The sequence below is a fragment of the Triticum urartu genome, chromosome 7, assembly GCF_003073215.2.
Source record: "Triticum urartu cultivar G1812 chromosome 7, Tu2.1, whole genome shotgun sequence".
NCBI classification, from domain to species: domain Eukaryota; kingdom Viridiplantae; phylum Streptophyta; class Magnoliopsida; order Poales; family Poaceae; genus Triticum; species Triticum urartu.
In genome coordinates, this window is record NC_053028.1 from 322197862 (window position 1) to 322223582 (window position 25721).

Sequence of the window (25721 nt, forward strand, 5' to 3'; positions counted from 1 at the left end):
TAGTCTCAGGCTTAGGTCCAGACTTGGGCTTCTTCACTTGAGTAGCAACTTGCTTGCCGTTCTTCTCGAAGTCCCCCTTCTTCCCTTTACCCTTTTCCTGAAACTAGCGGTCTTGTTAACCATTAACACTTGATGCTTTTCTTGATTTCTACCTTCGTCGATTTCAGCATCACAAAGAGCTTGGGAATCATTTCCGTTATCCCTTGCATATTATAGTTCATCACAAAGTTCTAGTAACTTGGTGATAGTGACTAGAGAATTCTGTCAATCACTATCTTATCTGGAAGATTAACTCCCACTTGATTCAAGTGATTGTAGTACTCAAACATTCTGAGCACATGCTCACTAGCTGAGCTATTCTCCTCCATTTTGTAGGCAAAGTACTTGTCAAAGGTATCATACCTTTCGACATGGGCATGATTCTGAAATACTAATTTCAACTCTTGGAACATCTTATATGCTCCATGGCGTTCAACACATTTTTGAAGCCCCGGTTCTAAGCCGTAAATCATGGTTCACTAAACTATCAAGTAGTCATTATACCGAGCTTTGCCAAACGTTCATAACGTCTGCATATGCTCCTGCAATAGGTCTGTCACCTAGCGGTGCATCAAGGACATAATTCTTCTATGCAGCAATGAGGACAATCCTCAGATCATGGATCCAATCCGCATCATTTCTACTAACATCTTTCAATTTATTTTTCTCTAGGAACATATCAAAAAATAAACGGGGAAGCTTTGTGCGAGCTATTGATCTACAACATAGATATGCAAATACTATCAGGACTAAGTTCATGATAAATTTAAGTTCAATTAATCAAATTACTTTAAGAACTCCCACTTAGATAGACATCCCTCTAATCATCTAAGTGATCACGTGATCCAAATCAACTAAACCTTAACCGATCATCACGTGAAATGGAGTAGTTTTCAATGGTGAACATCACTATGTTGATCATATCTACTATATGATTCACGCTCGACCTTTCGGTCTCAGTGTTCCGAGGCCATATCTGCATATGCTTGGCTCGTCAAGTTTAACCCGAGTATTCTGCGTGTGCAAAAACTGGCTTGCACCCGTTGTATAAGAACGTTGAGCTTATCACACCCGATCATCACATGGTGTCTCGGCACGACGATCTTTTGCAACGGTGCATACTCAGGGAGAACACTTGTACCTTGAAATTTTATAGTGAGAGATCATCTTATAATGATACCGTCAATCATAGCAGAATAAGATGCATAAAGGATAAACATCACATGCAATCAATATAAGTAATATGATATGGTCATCATTATCTTGTGCCTTTGATCTCCATCTCCAAAGCAGAGTCATGATCACCATCGTCACCGGCGCGACACCTTGATCTTCATCGTAGCATCGTTGTCGTCTCGCCAACTATTGCTTCTACGACAATCGCTACCGCTTAGTGATAAAGTAAAGCAATTACATGGCAATTGCATTTCATACAATAAAGCGGCAACCATATGGCTCCTGCCAGTTGCCGATAACTCCGTTACAAAACATGATCATCTCATACAATAAAATATAGCATCATGCCTTGACCATATCACATCACAACATGCCCTGCAAAAACAAGTTAGACGTCCTCTACTTTGTTGTTGCAAGTTTTTCGTGGCTGCTACGGGCTGAGCAAGAACCGTTCTTACCTATGCATCAAAACCACAATGATAGTTCGTCAAGTTAGTGCTATTTTAACCTTTAACAAGGACCGGGCGTAGTCACACTCGGTTCAACTAAAGTTGTAGAAACTGACACCCGCCAGCCACCTGTGTGCAAAGCACATCGGTAGAACCAGTCTCGTGTAAGCGTACGCATAATGTCGGTCCGGGCCGCTTCATTCAACAATACCGCCGAACCAAAGTATGACATGCTGGTAAGCAGTATGACCTGTACCGCCCATAACTCACTTGTGTTCTACTCGTGCATATAACATCTATGCATAAACCTGGCTCGGATGCCACTGTTGGGGAACGTAGTAATTTCAAAAAAATTCCTACGCACACGCAAGATCATGGTGATGCATAGCAACAAGAGGGGAGGATATGTCTATGTACCCTCGTAGACCGAAAGCGGAAGCGTTTATCAACGCGATTGATGTAGTCGTACACCTTCACGATCCGTCCCGATCAAGTACCGAACGTATGACATCTCCGCGTTCAGCACACGTTCAGCTCGATGACGTCCTCGCCTTCTTGATCCAGCAAGAGGGGCGAAGTAGTAGATGAGTTCCGGCAACACGACAGCGTGGTCACGGTGTTGGTGAAGAACAATTTCGGCAGGGCTTCGCCTAAGCATTACGAAAACTATTACGGAGGATAAACTAGAGGGGACGGGGTTGCCGGCACACGGCTTGGTGTTTCTTGATGTCTCTTGGGTGCTAGCCCTACCCCTCTATTTATATGTTGAGCCTTGGGGTCAAAACTTGGAGTAAAAGCCTACACAAAGTCGGTTTCACCCAAAAGGCAAGAGTCCTTCTCGGACTCCAGGGCCAGACGCCAGGGTTCGCATTCCCTGTGTCTGGCCCCTGGACACCGCAAAACTTCCTTTTGCGCTTTCCAAAAACCTTATGGGCTTTCCCCTTTGGCCCAAATAAAGTGTTCTCATACCCAAACATTTCGGGAAACATCCGGAACCCCTTCCGGAGACCAAACACTATTATCCCATATATCAAACTTTATCTCCAGACCATTCCAGAGTTCCTCGTCATGTTCGTGATCTTATCCGGAACTCCGAACAACATTAGGTTACCAACATACATAACTCATAAATACTATATCGTCAACAAACATTAAGCGTGCGGACCCTACGGGTTCGAGAACTATGTAGACATGACCGAGACACTTCTCTGTTCAATAACCAATAACGGAACCTGGATGCCCATATTGGCTCCTACATATTCTACGAAGATCTTTATCGGTTGAACCGCATAACAACATATGTTGTTCCCTTTGTCATCGGTATGTTACTTGCCCGAGATTTGATCATCGGTATCTCAATACCTAGTTCAATCTCGTTACCGGCAAGTCTCTTTACTCGTTCCATGATGCATCATCCCGCAACTAACTCATTAGTTACATTGCTTGCGAGGCTTATAGTGATGTGCATTATCGAGAGGGCCCAGAGATACCTCTCCGACAATCGGAGTGACAAATCCTAATCTCAATCTATGCCAACTCAACAAGTACCACTGGAGACACCTGTAGAGCACCTTTATAATCACCCAGTTACGTTGTGACGTTCGGTAGCACACAAAGTGTTCCTCCGGTAATCGGGAGTTGCATAATCTCATAGTCATAGGAACATGTATAAGTTATGAAGAAAGCAATAGCAGTTTCTAAAACGATCAAGTGCTAAGCTAACGGAATGGGTCAAGTCAATCACATCATTCTCTAATGATGTGATCCCGTTAATCAAATGACAACTCATGTCTATGGCTAGGAAACTTAACCATCTTTGATTCAACGAGCTAGTCAAGTAGAGGCATACTAGTGACACTCTGTTTGTCTATGTGTTCACACATGTACTAAGTTTCGGTTAATACAATTCTAGCATGAATAATAAACATTTATCATGATATAAGGAAATAAATAATAATTTTATTATTGCCTCTAGGCATATTTCCTTCACCGGCCGCTTCCCAGCTCGCTGCCGTCGCTGCCACCGGCCACCCCAGCTCTCTCCACGTGCTCCACCAGATGCGCCTCGCTCCAAGCGTTCCGTAGCACTACAAGAAATATGTCAACTTGTGACCCTCACTATTGGCCACTGAAAGGTCATAGTTTTTCATTTGCGACCTTTTTGTGACCAAAAACAGAAGGTCAAAAGCTGGCGGTCGTAAACTGAAATTAACGACCTTCTCTGTGAGAAGGTCGTGGAAGGCCACGACCAAAACAAAAGGTCATAGATTCTATGACCTTCTATTTTGGTCGTTGGTTGTCTTCCCAGGCCACGTCGAATCCGACGTGGCAATCTGACGTGGCAAAATTACGACCAATTGAGAAGGTCATTGATAAGATTCAGCCCGGTCCAGTTCAGTGTCTATATGGGCCAAGCCCATTAATTTATTTATTTTAGCAATTTGTGTCAGCTACATGGGCCGAGACCAAGAATTTAGCCTTTTTATTTTCTAGGACACGACCTTCTATAGTTCATTTCTTTTTTGGGCCTCAAACTTTTTATAGTCCATTTCAATTTTGGGCCTCCATAACAAAGTTGTTCCAGCGACAGTGAAACAGAGGGAATTCAAACAAGCATTTATCTTAAACAGCCACGGGTGACAATTTTATTTCTTTCAACACAAAAGGATTCCTTAAACAGCCACGGGTACAACAGTACGTACATTCAACAAAGGGCAATCCGAGCAGAGGAAGTACATAGGACTGTAGCTACCATTTCTACCAGCAGCAGCAGCCGCCAGAAAGACAAGGAGGTACTACCAAGGAGCTAAACTAACAGCAACCATCCATCATCAATCGGTGATACTAGCAATGAGCGACATCGGCAACATTTCAGAGACCCCCTCCCCTTGCTGCTGCTTGGCGTGTCGTGTCCCCCTACACACAAAAAATTCAGATGTTCAGAATAGATCAACATGTTGATCAGTCAGGGAATCATGGAGCAAATGGTAGTGTGGTGCGAGGCGATAGATTACATCATAAATATTACAGAAGAAGAATAGTTGAACAAATCGTGTGAAATGGCATGGTGGATTTGGAAACTAACATTCGAGCAGCAGTTTGAATCAATGAGCATAGACTATACATATTCTAACAAGGCTACAAGGCTACAGGCTTTTGAACACAAGACACCATAAATTTGAACAACCAGAATAGGAAGTAGATCAACAATTGCATAGCGACTAAATTCTAAATATCATTGACCAACTGGGTCGAACAATACCCAAATGATGCGATGCAGCTACACAGGAACATGGAAGAAACCAACACATAGTCCGCCAAAATTTCATCGCATCACCGAGCAAACACTTAGATCAGGCGGAAGAGACCAACACCAAATAGAGCGGTAACAGAGAGGGGATGGGGGAGCGGGTAACTTACAACATCACTCAACATACTTCCACTTCTCACCACCGACCTTGCAAACCTGCGATTTGAACACAAATCAGGACACGGGATTTGCAAGGAAAACTATCACATCACCAGTTCGAATAAGAACAAGGAGATAGGGGCGGGAGCAAAGGGAACCAAGATGCTTACCATGGAGACCTGCTTGATGTTGGAGACGTTCCTGAAGTTGTCCCTGCGAAAACAGAACCAAAATGGGCCCCGGTCAGGATGCGTCACCACACCACAAAAACAACGTGAATCAAACCACAACAACAAATCAAATCCGAGGCTCACATGAGGACTAAGACAACGCTCAGGGGGGCGCTTGGGATTGTTGGAGTCTTTCTTGGCCTTGCTCTTCTTCACAAGTCTGCATCGCCACAGAAACAATAGTAGCAAAGCGGATCAGAACCCAACGCAAAATAACATCAGGAAAACCCAAGCAGAACCACCACGGGAAATGAGTCCATCACCTAAAACCAAGCAAATGATAACACTGAGTAAGAAAGACTGATGAGAGGTGCTGGTTTACCTAAAACCATTTCCTTGATAACTCATTTCCATCTAAGGAACAACATCTCGTGTGATGAAAACTTTAACAAAACAAATGACTCTTAACACAATATCACACCTACTCATAGGTGAGAACTAGGAACATCCATTTATCTTTCAAATTTAGAAGATCGTCACTGCAATCATCCATTGCTAAGAAACCTAGATAGAAAGTAATAAACTTATCCCCCTGATACAGACCAGGAATCAGCACAAAGAATCAGTACATTCTAACATGTTAAGTGACTACCCTTCCAATCATAATCGTACCATGGCATAAAAGAACAAAAATCAGTTATCTTAAAACGCGTCCCTAGAGACACAAGCAGAGGGACCCAGGTAATTAAGCTGGTTGGTGCTCAATCACAGGCATGTACAGTTAGTGCCTGCAAAGCAACCACACACAATCCCTCCAAAATGAGATGTACTATTAATTACAAGGCGATGTAGATTGCAGATCAAAAAGGAAATACAATACATCCTTTTTGAAGACAATTATTTATAGTGGTAAGAATCAGGGTTTTTTCGCTCATGTGTAAATATTGAACAACAAAACAAATTCAGTTTTTGTTTATCAACCAGTTTTCAGAGAGCCTTTGGCTAACCAGTTCTCATGGTATTCTGCCTACCTACTAAACAGTAGAGGAGGAGAAACATGTATAGTAGTGAAGAGACTAGCTATCAACAATCCCCTGGTTGAGGCCTCTAGTTTTAGAGTTTGAACAAGAAATGATACAAGCAAGAATTTACATCAGGAACTTGGCAGTTGAAACTCTTGAGCAGTAGATTTACATCAGGAATTGAAACCCTCCAGCTCTGAACAATGAGTGAAACCCAGAAAAATAGTTGCATGCAGCACAGAAAATATTCACAACTGAACATGAATTGAAACAACCACAACTTAGCACTGTAAACTCTTAATCAGTAGATATACATCAGGAATCGAAACTATTCGACTCTGAACAGCAACAAAGGAGAAGAAATTAACTTAATCAGTGAAGCCCACAAAATACTCAGCTCTAGTATGTACATATGCAGGTACTGGCCCAATTAAGATGCGGAAAGGGGGATTTTACCCAAATGAAGTTCATGGCCAGGATCAACAATACGAATAACCTATAGTTAGCATGGTACGTCAGCAAGAAAATAGGGAATCTACTGATATTTTTCTTTCCCTGAAGAAAATCCTTACAATCAGCAAATACAAGTGACCATGAGAAAGTGAGACTAGTTTAAAGCAAAGGCAACACCGAAATAGTACCAAACTGATTTATGTAATCCACTTAATGTCAAAACAGTAGCTTAAAGGTTCAAAATCCAGCCATCAGAAAATTAATGATCAGTATGATGCGCTGAAGAAAAGAAGAACAGAACTTCTGAAAATTCAAGCAGTCAATATTTGGGCATTTTTAACCGATCTATAGCTATTTTTTAACCGAGCAGTATGATGAGATGCTCCTCAAGAATGCAATCATTGCTTTCTAGGGGAAGTGCTTAAGTTTCAGTGGCTTTTATATTTTTTGAGGAAATTCAGTTTCAGTGGCTTCAATTTCTTTTACTTCTACCGTTGACTAATGACTAAGTCTTCGGCATATCATTTGGCATGCTATCTTATTGAGCGGGCTCAGGTGCATTTCGGTTTCATAGCAAAAGTGCGGGAGGTAGAAGAAGTTTTGGGCTGCTCAAACTTCCGCGGCTTTTCTCCTCTTTCTTCTCTTCTATTTATTCAGATTATAGAAAAGGAAATGGGGCTTGTGGTCGCGACTATGCGGTATCCGGCCTCATCCACTACAGGTTGTTAAGGCTGCCAGCTAAACCTTCTAAGTTCTAACTAAGTAATCCGCCAACTGACGAAACTGATGAAAACGACACCTGAAACTGAACCTACAGAACGAAAGTTTCTGGAGCCGCAAGGTTTATTTCCAACATTGATAAGTGGCTTCTTTTGTTTCAAAAGGTTCACAGGTTTAAATTTCTGGTTGAATGATACGGAAGTACCACATGCCCACCCAGGTGGCATAGCTAGCCAACTGAAGGTCTTAGCTGAAAATATTCAACAATTCGTACAAAAAGGAAATCAAAGCTAAGCCTGCTTATTGCATACTAGTATTGTCAACAACTATATAAATCCGTAACTATAAAATTTTGTCGCCTCTTGGCATCAAGAGATGGTGGTGACCTTGTGATACGTCTCCAACGTATCTATAATTTTTGATTGCTCCATGCTATATTATCTACTTTTTTGAATGTTTATGGGCTTTATTATACACTTCTATATCATTTTTGGGACTAACCTATTAACCCAGAGCCCAGTGCTAGTTTCTGTTTTTACCCTGTTTTAGGGTTTCGAAGAAAAGGAAAATCAAACGGAGTCCAATTGACCTGAAACTTCACGGAACTCAGTTTTGGAAGGAAAGAAGCCTAGAAGACTTGGAGTGCACGTCGGGGGATTTGCGAGGAGGTCACGAGGCAGGGGGGCGCGCCCACCCCCCTGGGCGCGCCCTCCACCCTCGTGATCCCCTCGTGGCCCCCTTGACGTACTTCTTCCGCCTATATATCTCCATATACCCTAAAAACATCCGTGAGCATAATAGATCGAGAGTTCCGCCGCTAGAAGCCTCCGTAGCCACCGAAAACCAATCTAGATCCGTTCCGGCACCCTGCCGGAGGGGGGAATCCTTCTCCGGTGGCCATCTTCATCATCCTGGTGCTCTCCATGACGAGGAGAGAGTAGTTCTCCCTCGGGGCTGAGGGTATGTACCAGTAGCTATGTGTTTGATCTCTCTCTCTCTCTCTCGTGTTCTTGAGGTGGTACGATCTTGATGTATCGTGAGCTTTGCTATTATATTTGGATCCTATGACGTTTCTTCCCCCTCTACTCTCTTGTAATGAATTGAGTTTCCCCTTTGAAGTTATCTTATCGGATTGAGTCTTTAAAGATTTGAGAACACTTGATGTATGTCTTGCCGTGGATATCTGTGGTGACAATGGGATATCACGTGATTCACTTGATGTATGTTTTGGTGATCAACTTGCGGGTTCCGCCCATGAACCTATGCATAGGGGTTGGCACATGTTTTCGTCGTGATTCTCCGGTAGAAACTTTGGGGCACTCTTTGAGGTCCTTTGTGTTGGTTGAATAGATGAATCTGAGATTGTGTGATGCATATCGTATAATCATACCCACAGATACTTGAGGTGACATTGGAGTATCTAGGTGACATTAGGGTTTTGGTTGATTTGTGTCTTAAGGTGTTATTCTAGTACGAACTCTAGGGCTGTTTGTGACACTTATAGGAAATAGCCCAACGGATTGATTGGAAAGAATAACTTTGAGGTGGTTTCGTACCCTACCATAATCTCTTCGTTCATTCTCCGCTATTAGTGACTTTGGAGTGACTCTTTGTTGCATGTTGAGGGATAGTTATGTGATCCAATTATGTTAGTATTGTTGAGGGAACTTGCACTAGCGAAAGTATGAACCCTAGGCCTTATTTCCACACATTGCAATACCGTTTACGCTCACTTTTATCATTAGTTACCTTGCTGTTTTTATAATTTCAGATTACAAATACCTTTATCTACTATCCATATACCACTTGTATCACCATCTCTTCGCCGAACTAGTGCACCTATACAATTTACCATTGTATTGGGTGTGTTGGGGACACAAGAGACTCTTTGTTATTTGGTTGCAGGGTTTCTTGAGAGAGACTATCTTCATCCTACGCCTCCCACGGATTGATAAACCTTAGGTCATCCACTTGAGGGAAATTTGCTACTGTCCTACAAACCTCTGCACTTGGAGGCCCAACAACGTCTACAAGAAGAAGGTTGTGTAGTAGACATCACCTTGGCGGGCATCCGAACTCGTTAGATTGAGCAGCTTCTCCCTGGCCCTCAAACACCAAAGCATGTACGCATCAGATGCGGCGAAGAAGAAAGCCAGAAGAAGAGGAGAAGAGGAGGAAATCATACCCTTGTCGAGGTCCCCGGGAGGGGTCAGCCACGGGAGCAAGAGCGCCTCGATGTCACCCGAGGCCGAGCTGATCTTGGTCCCGAGCGCCTTGGCAGCGGCCTTGTCCTGGGCGGCCTCCTCGACCTCGGCGCCATCGACCTCCATCACGGCATTGTCATCCTCGTCTCCGTCGGCGTCGCTCCCGGGCCTGCAACATAACCACTTGGCATCAGTGTCGGCGTCAGCGTCGAGTTATTCTACTTGAACGCGGCAGCGCAACAAGAAAGAGGAGAAGGAAAACGCGTGACAGCGCAACGAGAAAGAGGAGAAGGAAAACGCGCGGCATCCTCGATCTCCTCCCTGTTGGACGGCTCTGCCTCGATGGGAACCCATGGGCCGACGAGGACATGGTGGAGATCATCGCTGCAAAGCCGGGGAGGGCACGGGGGGGGGAGGGGTTCTGGCTCTATGGAGGCGGTAGGGGGAGGGGGTGGGGTGGGGGGGAGAAGAGGGGGGAGTGAGGCCGGCGGCGAGGTGTGGGGATGGGAGGAAGGGGCTTGTGGACGAGGGGGACGAGGGCGATTGGACCTGGGGGGAGAAGGGGGAGGCGGCGATGGAGAAGGGGGATCTGGGGGAGAAGGGGGAGGGCGTCCAGGAGCGCCGCGGCGTGCAGCGGTGCGGCGGCGGCCATCGGGGTGGTTGGTGCGATCTTGGTGGAGGGGAGGGGGCGGTGGCGGCTAGGGTTTTGACGAGCGGGTGCGGGTGCGGGATTGGAACGGTGGTGAGTGCGTGCGTGGGGTTTGGAACGGTGGTGAGTGGGTGCGTGGGGTCTGCGGGTACGGTAGGGAGTGGGGGCGTGGGTGAGAGGGTGAGGGGTGAGGGCTGGCATTGGATTCTGGAGCATCCGACGGTGTCTCATGCACAATTCGCGTGATAGGCTCCTAGACCAATCAAAACGTAGCAAGCAATTTGAAGACTTTATGACCATCTAAATTGGTCGTAATCAATTAGATTAAAAATAAAAAATTTCACGAAAACTTCCTTTTTCATTTTTTGAGTGCTTAAAATGAGTTTTCTTTAAAGGATCAACCAAATATTTTTCAAATGATACCATATTTTGTACAAAGTTTGCATTTTGGATGGGCAAACAATATTGACAAAGAGAATTTTTATTTTCTTTGCACGAAAAATCAATTTTCCATTTTTCGAGTGCCCAAAATGAGTTTTTTTGTGAAGGACCTACCATATATTTATTGCAAAATTGGACCAAATCAATTTTATAAAACACTAGGCCGTATTCAATTCACAATTGACAAAATGGTTGGGTCATAAAAAATTAAAAAAAATCAAAAAATTGGAAAAGCTCCGCATTGTGTCATCATATGTGACCAGGTTTCGAGGAAAATAATAAACTTGTAATACGACAATTATTTTAAAAAAGTGTTCTCAGAAATGAGCTATCATGCGTGAAGATTCATGGCTTTCAAGCCAAATGATCAATCTTATGGCCACATTCATGGCATAGTTTGTTCAAATGATCTCATATTGTGCACAATGGTGCATCTTGGAATTCCAAACAATGTTGCCTAAGGGAGTTTTCATTTTCTTTGCACGGAAAATTCATTTTTCATTTTCCGAGTGCCCGAAATGAGTTTTTTTGTGAAGTACCTACCAAATAATTGTTGCAAAATTGGACCAAATCATTTTTATAAAATACTAGGCCATATTTAATGCACAATTGACCAAATGGTTGTGTGTCAAAAGTTTTGATCCACATCTCGTGAAAAAGACAAATTTCCGCCGATTCAGCAGGAAGCGGGTCAAATTTGAACTGCGGCTGCCTCATAGTTTGCTCTTTATTTTTTCCAAAAAACATTTCTAGGTACATAAGTATCTATTTAATCAGAGAAACATCAAAAGTTTTTCCAAGATTCAACCACTAGCTAGGAACGGTCATTCCCGCCGTTTAACCGCATTTTGAAACGGGCATAAAAAATTCAAAAAAATCAAAAAATTGGGAAACCTTCGCATTGTGTCATTATATGTGGCCAAGTTCCCAGGAAAAATACCAAACTTGTAATACGGCAATTATTTTAAAAAATTGTTCTCAGAAACGAGCCATCACGTGTGGAGATCAATGGCTTTCAGGCCAAATGATCAATCTTATGGCCACATTCATGGCATAGTTTTTTGAAATGATCTCATATTGTGCACAAGGGTGCATATTGGAATGGCAAACAATGTTTCCTAAGGAAGTTTTCATTTTCTTTGGACGAAAAAACCATTTTCCATTTTTTGAGTGCCCAAAAGGAGGTTTTTTTGTGAAGGACCTCCCAAATAATTGTTGCAAAATTGGACCAAATCAATTTTCTAAAATACTAGGACATATTTAATGCACAATTGACAAAATGGTTGGGTGTAAAAAGTTTTGATCCACCTCTCGTGAAAAAGACAAATTTCCGCCGATTCAGTAGGAAGCGGGTCAAACTTGAACTGCGACTGCCTCGTAGTTTGTTATTTTTTTTTCCAAAAATCATTTCTAGTTACATAAGTACCTATTTAACCATAAATACATGGTTTGGTGGCGATACGTCGAGGTTTGGGTGGTGGCCGAGGGCCCCAACTCTAGAGCGCGTAAACTCGCATGCCCGTCGCGTGGTCACTGCGTGACCGTGGCGTTGCCATGTGTTCTGGGCGGCCTAGGCATGTCTAGTGGGTTGGGCACTCCCCAGGTAGGTGCTAGGAAGAAAATTACAACAAAAGATTCTCACGAGGAGACCGATCGATGCTCAAACATGAATTAGCAGCCAAGTGTTTGATTAGCGGTACGGGAAATGTACATGGCTAATGGGCGTGAGTTTTGGCTGAGGATGATCAGTTACTAAGAAGACCGTCTTCACAAATTTTCAGCTCAAAAGGAGGATCCTAGGTGGTACTTTCTTTGCAAAGTACCACACTGGACATAAATACGAATGTTGAAGCTGGGCTCAAAATAATGAATGGATTGAGCTGACATTTGGTGGAGGATGGTTATTTGGGCATAGGAAAGCACTGTAGAAAATGGATACTATTTGGACATGCCAAAGTGGTACTTCCTTCACAAAGTGTTGTTCTGAACAGAATAGGAAAATGAATATTGTTGAATTATTTTTGAACTAGGCAAGGAAGGTTTTTTACATATTTGACGAAGATATGACCCATAGAATTTATGAGATTTTTTTGGGAATGACAGAAATATAGGTTGCTTCACAACCTGGGGCAAAAAATGCCACATGGACGTGACACAGGCAAAACTGATGAGGTGGCGCCTAGTCATAGCAACCCACCACAATTTACAAGGTTATGACCATCTATATTGGTCGTGATCAGCTAGAAATAAGGCAGCGGACCAGTGCTATCTGCTTTATGACCATTTCGTGTAAGGAAATTATGACCTTCCTGACCAAAATGGTCGTTATAGTTTAGGGTTTGGAGCCCCCCGAACAGCTTTTGACCAATTGGTCTGAAATGGTCATAGATCTATGACCAATTCTTCCAGGGTCACTGACAGAAGGTCACTAGTTGACATATTTCTTGTAGTGTAGCCGCAAGCCGCGCTTGAAACGATGCCCCGTAGCGCGTTTCCGGCGAGCCTCCGGCCGTGCTGACGTGGCAGCATCATTAGCGGCTAATGGCGCCACTAATTGAACCCACACCCACTGACACCGGGCCTCACCCGCTAAACTAACCCCGAGTTAATTTAGTTTAACAAAAACTAACTCTCTGTTAGTACAGAGCCTATGACATGCGGGCCCCAGCGTCAGGTTTGACCTCGCTGGCACTGTTGACCTGCTGCCGTCACTTTGACGTCAAGCTGGCGCAGTAAATCTTTTTCTGGATTAAAACTAATCCAAGAAATTCCAGAAAGTAGTATAAACTTCAAGAAAACATAGAAATTAATCTATAACTCAGATTGAAAAGAGTTATATATGAAAAATGATCAGAAAAATCCAATCTATCCATCTGTACCATTCTCATGCATGTTAGAACAACCTTTGGCTACTGTTTAGGGAAAATCAAATAAATTGCATTTAAATATCACATATGGAGTTTGAATTTGAACCTTGACTTCAAATCAACTTCATTTAACTTTGTTGCTAGTTGCATTAGCTCAAACACCAGCATGTTGCCATGTCATGATCATGCATCATATTGTTGCATTGCATTGATTGTATTCTTTCTTGTTTGCCGGTATTTTCCCCTCTCAGTAGACGTGGTTTCGACGATGTGATCGATGACACCGTTGAAGAGCTATACTATCTTCAGAAGTGCCAGGCAAGCAAAACCCCCTTGTTCATTCCGATACAATCCCACTCTCTCGCTCCTGCTCTCTTTTACTGCATTAGGACAATAACGATTCAACTGTTACATGCTGCGGTAGTTGAACCCCTTTCCTCTGCATGGCCTATCATTGCCACAATAAATAGATGAAACCCACTAGCATGAGTAGGAGTTGTTTGAGCCCTGATGTGCCTACTCATTCATGCTTGTTGTCATGCCTGCTACTGCTTAGAGTTGAGTCAAGTATGATTCATCGGGGATGAATTGGAATGTGGTGAACATGTCTTACTGTTGAGAGCTAAGTGTGTGAACACGATTTGGTAAAGGTAGTGGTGAGAGGCCATGTAGGAGTATATGGTGGGTTGTCTCATTGAAACCATCCTCAGGAACTGAGTTCTGTGTCTGTGATCCATGACAGTTACTACCACACATTGGGTTCCGCTAACTCGACCCCTGTTGGCTTATTAATCGCCTCGATCTCTATCCAGGAGTTGCAACTAGTTTCTGGTGTTTGTAGGTTGTGTTAGTAGTCTACCAAGTGGCACCCGATACATGTGGCATGGTGTACCAAGCGTAGATCCATCCGACAAGGTGGGCTTGGGAACCCTACACACATCGTTTGGAGCCGTGAGCGACACCACGGCCGGATCTCCTTACGGATGGAACCCGAATAGGCGATAAACCTGGACTAGAGACTTGCGTGGTTAGTCAGGTCGTGGCCGACACCCTCGCCAGGCTTCCGCTTGAAGGTTGCCGAGATACATGACATGTACATGGCGGTAAGTGGCGAGAGCGTATGTGAAGAAGTACACCCCTGAATGGGGTGAGAAGAAACAGATGGCGATTGCTCAATTCGGTAGGCAACAATTCCATGTTGAAGAAGATGGTGCAGTAGTTTAAGAGTAGTGAGGAGATATATTGCCCTTAATACCACAGCGGGGCACCTTACGGAAGGTGACTGACAGAACTATTCCCTTAACTGGCAAAAAGAATTACTTTTGATACAAGGATCATTGAATTCATACGAGGCTAAGGCAGTTCATAAATGATCATTTGAAGGAGTTCGAAGGAATGGCATACTCAGTTTGGAAAAGAAACTAAGTTATAGAACAACTTGTCAAACGGGAGGCACATTCCAATTGATACCAAGGATATAACCTAGTAACTGAGCGTGCTTTCAAGAATTTAAGAATTTCCATACTCATCAAGATCTTACCAACATCCGTGCCAAGGATCCTGGCAACACATCATACTACCATGATGAGCAATGATGGAGAATGCAGATGCAAAGGAAGACAACACTTTCTCAGATTGCACCTTAGCGATGCCAAGGAAACAAAATCTCAGATTCAGATATGGTTGGTGTCAGGATTTCCAGACTTAGCATGTATGAAAGTGAAAGGTTGCAGCACAAATCGACGAGATGACGTTGCAAGATTCTCAGGAAATAGACTATGATAGTAAGCTCCAAAACATGAGCTGGTTCTGCTACACACATGTGAACACGCTGTCCCAGACAAGCATGACCACATAGTAGTCTTACAACAAAAATACTACCGAGTTCTGGTTGGGAACCATCATTGAGGATATCTAAGTCTTGTGCATTACCATGGATTAGCATTTAACTCCTTTTCCTAAAACAAATCAGTTAGTGGCTTGGTGTGCTAGGAATTACATATGGGATGGAGGTTGCAAGTCTCCAAACCACAGAATACATTGCACATGTGCATGACTTAATTGGGATGATTCCAGAGGAAGCAAAACAAACTTTCTCAAATTCACGGCGGCTACTTACATCATATGCACGTGAGTTAGAGGAAGTCACTTCTTCCATCAAAACATAAACTTCATGAGCTAGCACGAAGAAAATGCTTTCAAAAGTTTCCAACACTAACTTAGATGTTCAACATGAAACATGGACAAGATGAAAATCTTGTCAATGGGCTCAACAACAAACCATCCATGCTTCCATATAAATGGAATTCCACAGTTAAGTGAACACGGTGATAGCATTGTTCAGACCAAAGGATGTAATGGTGTATGCTCGAGGAATCAACCACGAGTAAGACAACATTACGAACATCGTTGGTTCTGATTTGATTTGAGGATAGCCCACACTCAAATCAAAGTTTGGACAAGATAATAGATCCAATAACTGATCACGAGGACCAATCGATGAAGATATCATCTTTCTTCAACACGCACACAAAATATATCCCTTAGAGATGAACTAAGTCGGATAAAGCTTTATCTTCCAACTCTCCAAGTTGTTGTTTAGCTTATCCAACTAGCTCAGTGGTATTCAACACAGATTCTTGGAGAAGGGGGGTTTATAAAAAAACCAACTTGATCGCGAGCTCAACATAATGGCCAGGGGACAACTTGGTGATACTTCCGAGAGGATATTCAGAAAATCATGAATCACCGATATGTTATTAAGCTCGGGAACAATCTTGCTTCTCAGGGCAAGATGATATGATCAAAAGAGCGAGGGATTGACACAATCCTAACTCATTGATCGAAGAGTGCACCGGAAATAAGGACTCGGTAGCACGATCAATCTTAGGATGATGATTCAATAACCATGACGCTAGGAGTGAGAGTATTGTCCATTAACTACCAAGCAACATGGTGGCTAAGAGTATTGATTTCACAGATCACAGTTCACTTGTCGGCATTCCGGTTACAACATCACGGGACTGAGGAATGAATAATGATGGTGAGAAGTATCACTGCGTCAAGAATTCATAAGAGGTGGTGCAATTCTCATGACAATCCTGACATAAAGGGGTAATACTGCAAGGTAGAACAGAACAAAAGCTGGATTGGCATTTTGATGTACGGAATACAACTACTTTGACCAGTCCAAGAAATGGATGAGGCACTGGAGTTTGTTTCTCCTAGTCATTCCTGCATAGAATGGCTTAACGGATCACATGAATACTAAACATCGATAACACGAATGCACAACTACTCCTGACTATCAATTGATAGGTGAAGGTCGGAATATAACTGAAGAGGGACAACTCAAAGAACATATGATTGTCTGAGTTGTGGATGCATAGATTAGTATGTCGAAAAATTTCAACATATTTCTTCTAGATAACCCATGCAGAGAGGTAGGACTGGCAGATTCACAATGTAGAATGGAGAACTCATCAAGAGCACTCGGGTTGTGATCTTTCGGTTCAACGAGGAACTTCTGCCATAGGTAGTTCATGGTATTTGGAAGAGGAAAATATCACGGACCTCGAGGACTATCGCAAAGGTTACTAATATCCTAAAGGAACTAGCAAACACTATCAACATGAAGTAAGTAGGGTGAATCTCGGGTTCAAGAACCCAGGAATAGAATGCCTACTAACTAAATGGCATCACGGGATGCTTTCGAGAATGATGGCCAGAATCATCACACTGGGAATATAAAGCATTGCTAGATTACTGGGTGGTTCTCTAAGAAGCCTAGGGTCATGATAATGGCTTCAACATATCCACCGAGGCAACGGAGTACCTCAACTCGACAATTAGTGTGGTTAATATGGCCCAAGGAACATCGAGAGCGGAAAGAAGGGATTTGCAAATGCATCAGACTATTTAGAAACCTGGGATGACTCGGACATCATAACGGTTGTAAATGCTCAAAAATATTTGAGACATCATGCAAAATGGTGGCAAAACCACTCAACATCACAATATCAAGGTTCCGAAATCAATTATCAGCATACGGAAGTAGTAAGAACTGAACTGAGGCTTGAAACCATCAACCCTATAAGTCTACGGATTAGTAACACGTGATCCTGATAGAAAGACAAGAAGCCTAGTTCTTAATCCCCGTAGAAAAGAAGAGGTTGACTTAGATCAGAAGGGCATAAGGCAAAGGAGTAAAAAGAGCCTTACGTTCCCTTCCACAATCAATTCCCTTATATAACTAAAGCATTTCTAGACTCGACTTCGACCAGTTTGGCTTCGTAATCCTACAGGCAGTCAGGTTCTGGTACCAAAGCTGTCAGGACCCCAATCCTAAGTCACACCGATCTAGCATGTAACACATCATATCACTTTGTGGCCTCACGCACGATATCTCCACGGGTGCCACCTTACTTGGCCCAGGACCGTTTGTGCCTTTTGGCTCACGTATATGATAGTGTCGCTAGCATCCATATGACAGAGAATCCGGACCGACATGACTAGTCGTGAACCCAAAGTGGCACTAACTTATAGGGACATGCATCCATGACCCAACAACGAACGTGTCGATCATCAGCGAGTGAATCCGGGCTGTAGCAAGCTAACAGGACTCCGGTAGACACCGCGTGACATTTCCCCGTAGGGACAGACAGATGAACGAAGGACACATGCCAGCCAGCCTTAGTGTTCCGGAGCAGTAGCAAGCTACCATGGCTCAGTGGAAGCACTAGGAGACATTTCCCGGTAAGAGAGGCTACCAAGGATAGACAACTAGGTTGTCGGATCCCACACATACCAAGCATTCCAAATCATACACACAATATGCTCGATATGTGCAAATACAACATGGCACCACAATAAAACTCTACAACTCAAAGTATTTATTCATTAGGCTTCGAAGATCCAGATACTACAAACATGGGTCTGATGACCCAGCATTCAAGTTTCATGGATTTCAGACGAGTTTTGGATTTACTAGAATTTAAAAATAAAGTATCTCAATGTTTTTCCGGCAATCAACGGTACCTTGGTGTTTGAAATTCAATCCCATTTCTTGCATGGGACCTAAGCATGCACCTAAGGACACATATTTGATTTTCAACCAATTTATATGCACTGGAGCATGTGTATGTAGTTCAAATTTGAATTATGCACATAAATGCATTGAAAACTCAGTTAATGCATAAAAATGTCCAAACGAACCCCGAAAAATCACAAAAATTGACACAACACTCCTGTTGTTCTATGTTGACACGAGGAAATTTTTGGAAGCAATAAGAGGCAATGGATATTGTTTCGTCCCCAAAGGTGGGACGTTCCCTACCGAAACCATCATGCTTGTTGTGAGAAGCTCTGGTTTGTGAGAAGCATATACCCAAACTTGCCCCAAATGGGACAAAAAATTACCATGGCATTTTGATGCCGCTCCATGATAGCATGCCAAGTTTCATGAATTTCTGACGAGTTTTGGATTTACTAGAATTTAAAAACCATGCATCTCAATGTTTTGCCGGCAATCAACGGTGCCCTGTTGTTTGAAATTCATTTCCATTTCTTGCATGGGACCTAAGCATGCACCCAATGACACATATTTGATTTTTCGACCAATTTATATGCACTGGAGCACGTACATGTAGTTGAAATTTGAATTATGCACATTAATGCATTGAGAACTCAGTTAATGCATAAAAATGTCCAAACGAACCCCAAAAAATCACAAAAGTTGACACAACACTCCTTTTGTTCCATGTTGACATGAGAAAAAATTTGGAAGCAATAAGAGGCAATGGATATCGTTTTGTCCCCAAAGGTGGGACGTTCCCTACCGAAACCATCATGCTTTTTCTGAGAAGCTCTGGTTTGTGAGAAGTATATACCCAAACCTGCCCCAAACGGGACAAAAATTTTACCACAACATGTTGATGCCTCTCCATGGTAGCATGCCAAGTTTCATGAATTTCAGACAAGTTTTGGATTTACTAGAATTTAAAAACCAGGTATCTCAATGTTTGCAGCCAAGTGACGGTGGCAGGGTGTTTGACATTCATTCACATTTCTTGCATGGGACCTAAGCAGGCAACCAAGGACACATATTTGAATTTTCAACTAATTTATATGCATTAGAGCATGTGCCTGTAGTTCAAATTTGAATTATGCACATGAATGCACAGAAAACTAAGTTAATGTATAAAAATGTCCAAGTGAACCCCGAAAAATCCTAAAATTGACACAACACTCCTGTTATTCTATGTTGACACTAGGAAAAAAATTGAAATCGAGAAGAGGCAATAGATATTGTTTCGTCCAGAAAGGTGAAATGTTCCCTACCGAAACCATCACACTTGTTGTGTGAGAAGCTCTGGTTTATGAGAAGCTTATACCCAAACCTGCCCCAAATGGGATAAAAAATTTACCACGACATGTTGATGCCGCTCCATGATAGCATGCCAAGTTTCATGAATTTCAGACAAATTTTGGATTTACTAGAATTACAAAAGCAAGTACGTCAATGTTTGCCAGAGAGCCACGGTGCCGTGGTGTTCGAATTTCATCCCCATTTCTTGCATGGGAGATAAGCATAAACCCATGGACACATATACAATTTTACAACCCATGTTGGTGCACCGGAGCATGTGCGTGTAGTTTAATTTTGAATTGTGCACCTGAAATGGCTAGAAAACCAATTTAATGTATAAAATGTTCAAACGAACCCTGAATAATTCCAATTCTTTTACGACACACATATAGTTTCATGTTCACTCCAGATAAAAGGTCTAGCAATTCAAACACCGTCCATTGCCGATGTGACCCCATTATGCAATTCAAATCAAGATGAAAAATCAAGTAGATCGCACACAGTTTATCATCACCAACCGTGTGAGATGTGGCACAAAATATCCTGGAGCACCGTCGGTGTATAGTACGCCTATGGCTTACGCGAGAAGGTGCGTCGGCTACAGTCCACAGCCGGCGTCTCAAGCACACTAGCTCGCTCCCCAAATATCATTTCATTGTTTAATTGTCGTCGGTGAAAGATGGGCACGTGGACCCGCTCGTGAGGGAAACTTCGGTGGCCCACTCCGGCGAGAGCGCGGCCACAACCGCCATGCGTGTGCTAACAAGGTGCATGAGCACGGCCACAATCTGCGACCGGGCGGCCATGGCAGCCCAAACGGTCGCTGTTGCTTCTCAGGTGGCGGCAGCAACATCTGGCTCGGGGATAACAACTGGTGAGAGCGGCACAGGAGATGTCTGTTCCATAGCGGTGGCCTTAGCCTTGATGGAGGCCGCCCACGACCATGTCGAGGCCGCCCACGCCCAGCTCCTGGCGGTCACCGCACAAATCGAACGAAACTTCTTCGACAACGGTCGGCTACCCACGGCCGAAGAGCTGGCAATCGCCGAGAGCATTCGAGCAGCCGTCCATTCCTCCGCCGCATACCTTGTGCCGACGGAGCTCGTCCAAGCCCAGATCGCGTCCGCCCACGCCCAGCTCATGGCAGCCTTTTCCAAAGAGATGGCAGACACGGATGGCGAGATGCTTGCCGAGTATGGTGTGATGGATGCCATGGAGCCCCTTACCCAGGAGACCGTCGAGCGCGAGCTGGACATGGAGGCGGCGGCAAAGATCGACGAGCACCGGCCGTAATAGTACTCTTTGTTTTGTTTAATTAAGAGCGCCGATCTTTAATTTGTTAGAGTAATGTTTAGGTCAGCCAGTTCTGTTTAATTGTTGAACTTGCTCGATTAAGAAGTTAGTCTCCTTTGTGTACCCAAATTATGCAATGACGTGGATGACCACTGTAACCATGGAAATTCAAACCAAAATTTTTGACGTTCAAACTCATCACACACGGGTTAAGCTATCTGAATCGTTTGTGATGTTCACATATCATACGCAGTTCTGAATAAGGGACCATGTCTGATGACACTTTGCGTGCCAGTTTTTTCGCTAAACTGACCACCCCGCCCCCGCCCCCTCCCGAAGTGATCACGGCCCAATAGTATAGCATGGCAGACGGACAAGAATATAGGGCCACTCATGGAACACTAGCATCGTATACTAAGCATTAGGATATCAGGTAAAGGTAACAACAGTTGCTATGCATCAGAATAGGATTAACAAAAGCAGTAACATGCTACACTACTCTAATGCAAGCAGTACAGAGAAGAATAGGCGATATCTGGTGATCAAGGGGGGGCTTGCATGTTTGCTCTGGCAAGAAGGAGGGGTCGTCAACACCGTAGTCAAACTGGGGGTCGCCGGCAGTCTCGGGGTCTACCGGAAAGAAGTAACGGAAGGGGAATACAATAAATAAAAGAGCAATCAAGGTATCACAAAGCATAACAAGACAATACGCGGTGCTAGAGATGACCTAACGCGGTACTAAGTGACACCAGCAAAGGGGGCAAACATCCGGGAAAGTATCCGCGGCGTTTCAAGTTTTCGAACAGATGAACTCGAGGGGAAAGTTGCGTGTTCGCTAAGCTAGGGATGTGTGGAGGACGAATGGGCTGCGTATCCGGAATCGTCTCGTCATTCTGAGCAACTTTCATGTATAAAGTATTTTCATCCGATCTACGGATTATTTTATATGAATTTTCAAAGATTTTAAAATATTTTTGGAATTAACAGATATAATTAAATGGAAAACGGGGTTATGACATCACCATGACATCAGCATGATGTCAGTAGTCAACAGGGCTGTTGACTGGGTCAAACTTACAGGTGGGTCCTACTGTCATTGACACAACTTAGTTAATAGTTTTAATTAACTATTTATAAAAACATTTTGTTAGAGTGGGGCCACATGTCATAGTGAGTAATTTTAACTAGTGGTTTATTTCAACAGGGGGTTGATTAAGTGGTGGGGGACCCACTTGCCATAGACTAGCAACTAACCTAACAAAGAACACCTAAGCAATCTAAATTAGCCTAAACTAATTATGCCTACTAATTAAACCGGCCACACACAACACATACGCACACACGGCTACAGCCATAGAGCAGCAACAATGATAGCTAGCAAGGCAGTGTAGCATTAGAGTATGAGAAGCAGTAGCAAAGCAACGCAGCGCCGCAGCAAGCAGAGCAATGCAGTAGCAGGCACGCAAAGCAGCAAACGAAGTAGCAAGGAGCGGTTAAGCAGCGGCAAGCATCGAGCAGCAGCAATAGCTAGTAGCAGGAAACAACAACGCATGAGGCCGCCACGGAAGCAGAAGCAGCAAGCAGAGGAGCAGCGACAGGCGGTGGCGGTGGCTTGCACGAGCAAGCGTGAGCGGGCCAGCGGACGCCGCAGGGCAGCGGCGGCGGCGACACGTGGGGCTGCGTGTGCGCGTGGACGGCAGGGGAGGTCGGCAACGGGCAGCGCGGCCAAGCACGCAGGGAGAGCAGTGGGCGAAGCGCGGGGCATGGCCAGGGGCACGTGCGGACGGGGCCTTACGCAGGCGAGCATGCATGGATGCGAAACTTCGACCATGGTGGCTGGGCTCGCGGGGAGAACAAAACGGTGACGGATCGACAGAAATGAGATGGGGATTCGGGATAGGAGCTCACCGCGAGCACGTAGGCGAGGTCGGGGAGGCCGGAGGTTGCCTGGATGGTGCGGATCGAACGGCGTCGTCCGGCGACCGTGGCGGAGGAAGAAGACATGTGTGTTGTCGATGCAGCGCCTACGCCCTGATCTGCTGGTGTAGTCGACGAAGGTGATGACGGCGCGCTTCCTGGACATGGTGGTTCGGCGCGGGGAGGCACGTGGCCGCGGGATCGACGCGATGACGATGATGTTGCGCTCGGTTGTGTTGCGAGGAGAGGAAAACGAGCGAGGGAGAGGGGATTTTGAGGCTAGGTTTCGTCAGGTGGGTCGGAGGGCTCGGCCTTATACTCCAAGGGGACCGGGGGATGGCCGGCACGCGCCATGGCGCGGCCATGGCCGGTCAGATGCACGCCACGATCCCCTACCTCCCTGTAGTAGGAGGTTGGGGATGAGAGAGGTGTGGGTTGGGCCTAATTCACTAATGCACTAGGGTCCAGTACTAATAGTCCTTCTTTGTTTTTCTTTCTTTATTGTTTTATTTACTTCACCTGTTTTCTATTTTTTTAAAGCTGCTAAAAGAATTTTGGTATTTATGAAAAATTGATACATAAATACTGTGTATTATTAGGAGCTAGCACACAAAGTTTGGAGGCAGTTTGTAGTTAAATAAATAATTGTTTATTTTGAAAAGTCTATTTTATTCGCCGTTGGACCACTTATTAATTTCCTAGGAATTTATTTGTGAGTCAAACAAAGTTTGTTTCAACATGACATTGATCAGGGAAATTTTATAGAACACTGCAAAAAATTTAGTTTTCAAGATTGAAGAAATATTTTATTTGACTTTGTTATAAATTTGAAATTGGCTTTGATTTTTATCGTGGCAATTTGGTTTAGATAAATTTGATGACATGTCACCATTAGTGAGAGATTACTGTAGCATGATTCTCGGGGTGTTACGAATCTCGTCCACTACAAGAAATCTCGCCCCGAGATTTAAGGGGTGATTTGAGGGGTGGAGTAAGGGGGAAAGACACGGGAAGGACGGAGCTCAACACAAGATAGGTAACTGGGGGCTCTCTCAGTGAACGTGGCATAGAGGCATCTCTCGAGTTTAAATTCAAGAAATTCATCGAGAGCAAGGTAATGAGGTGCAATAAGAAGCTTCAACCAGGTAGGCAATCGTTCGTTGCCGAAAGCAGAGAGCGAAAGGGGTTCAAAGCAATGGGAATGAGTATTGCGTCTGATACCAGAATAGACTACTAGGAAGGTGGCTCGTGATTTACATACGAAGCCAAGTGTGAGGAGCAATTTTGGAAAATAGGGATGTACAGGAGAGTCAGGTTTCGATCCCGTGGAACTGTGGGTTATGGGCCCACCATGTGGGTTAAAGCGGGAAGGGTGCTAACATTTGCACGGTCATGATTGCAAGGCAGGTCAGAGGACAACTTGTCAGTTATGTTGGCAACAACGTTGGTACCAAGGGCGAGGGACGAAGAGAACCATCTTCCTACTCGTTGAACGAGGCAGACCAATAGGCAAAGTTCTCGTCCATCGGTGGTTACCGGAATGTCATCAACAATAGTAACATGGTCTTACGGACACGATTGTACACCTAGGTGTTTACATAAGCAGAAGAATATTACTGCTTAGATCATATAGATCACAAGAAAAGTTAAACCAAACAATGGAAAGGAAAATATGATTATCAGATTAAACAGAACAATGGAAAAGAAAATGTGTTTAAACACATATTTCAGGGGTATACCCTTCCCAAGGGCAATCAGAGCATGATATCCATGACAAGATAGAAAATAGAAAACCATTTAGGTAAGTGGAGAGGAATTTCATGACATTACCCATACAACGGTGTTAGGATAATTGATAAAGAGAATTTAGCATTGTGCTTCAAATGTTCTTATTGAAGATCGGAGTACCACAGATATGTTTCGAGATAGCATTGACATGGTCTTCAAGCAAGGTCGGACCTTGGATACTCAAAGGATTCACCAGGAACAACTTATAGAATAAGTCCTACAATTTCCTCATGGAAGAATGGTTAACCTTACTAAAAAGGAAGAACTATAACAATAGGTCCTCCGACTAGGTGTGCTAGGTATGACATCATCTTACCTGGTCATATAAAGACCAATGTTATAACTCTTGGATATATGTTCCAACCATCATATATGACCGAGATTCAGATCTGATTGGTGTTAGGATACCTCAACTTAGGATGTCCGAGGAGAAAAGGTGCGGCACAAATTGTCGAGATGACATTGTAAGATTCTCGGTAATTGAACTATGGAAGCGGGTTCCGAAACAAGAGTTCATCATCAAACCCAGAAGAGGATGAGGAGGTAGCTGATGACTTAGCGAAAATTCATCGACATTTCCAAGAAGATGGATTTCCACGATTATATGAACAAGGATATAACATTTGTCAGATCAAAAGATATAATGATGTATGTTCGAGGAACACATACACAATTAAACATTGGTTGAAAGGGGCACCCGAGATATGGGCTTAGGTAGTAAGATCAGTGTTAGAATGGTGATTTAGCAACCAGAACA

General features: G+C 43.8%; 2 long non-coding RNA genes across 2 annotated transcripts; both read right to left on the reverse strand.

The window, feature by feature from the left end:
• Positions 1-4301: 4301 nt before the first annotated feature.
• LOC125523369 lies at positions 4302-7919 on the reverse strand. The gene is made up of 4 exons (XR_007290205.1): positions 5388-7919; positions 5244-5286; positions 5085-5130; positions 4302-4580 (listed from the first exon to the last, which is right to left on the reverse strand). It is a non-coding gene; the product is annotated as an uncharacterized LOC125523369 (long non-coding RNA).
• A 1465-nt stretch (positions 7920-9384) lies between these two features.
• On the reverse strand, positions 9385-24827 carry LOC125522733. The gene is made up of 3 exons (XR_007289957.1): positions 23168-24827; positions 9624-9811; positions 9385-9538 (listed from the first exon to the last, which is right to left on the reverse strand). It is a non-coding gene; the product is annotated as an uncharacterized LOC125522733 (long non-coding RNA).
• Positions 24828-25721: the final 894 nt, after the last annotated feature.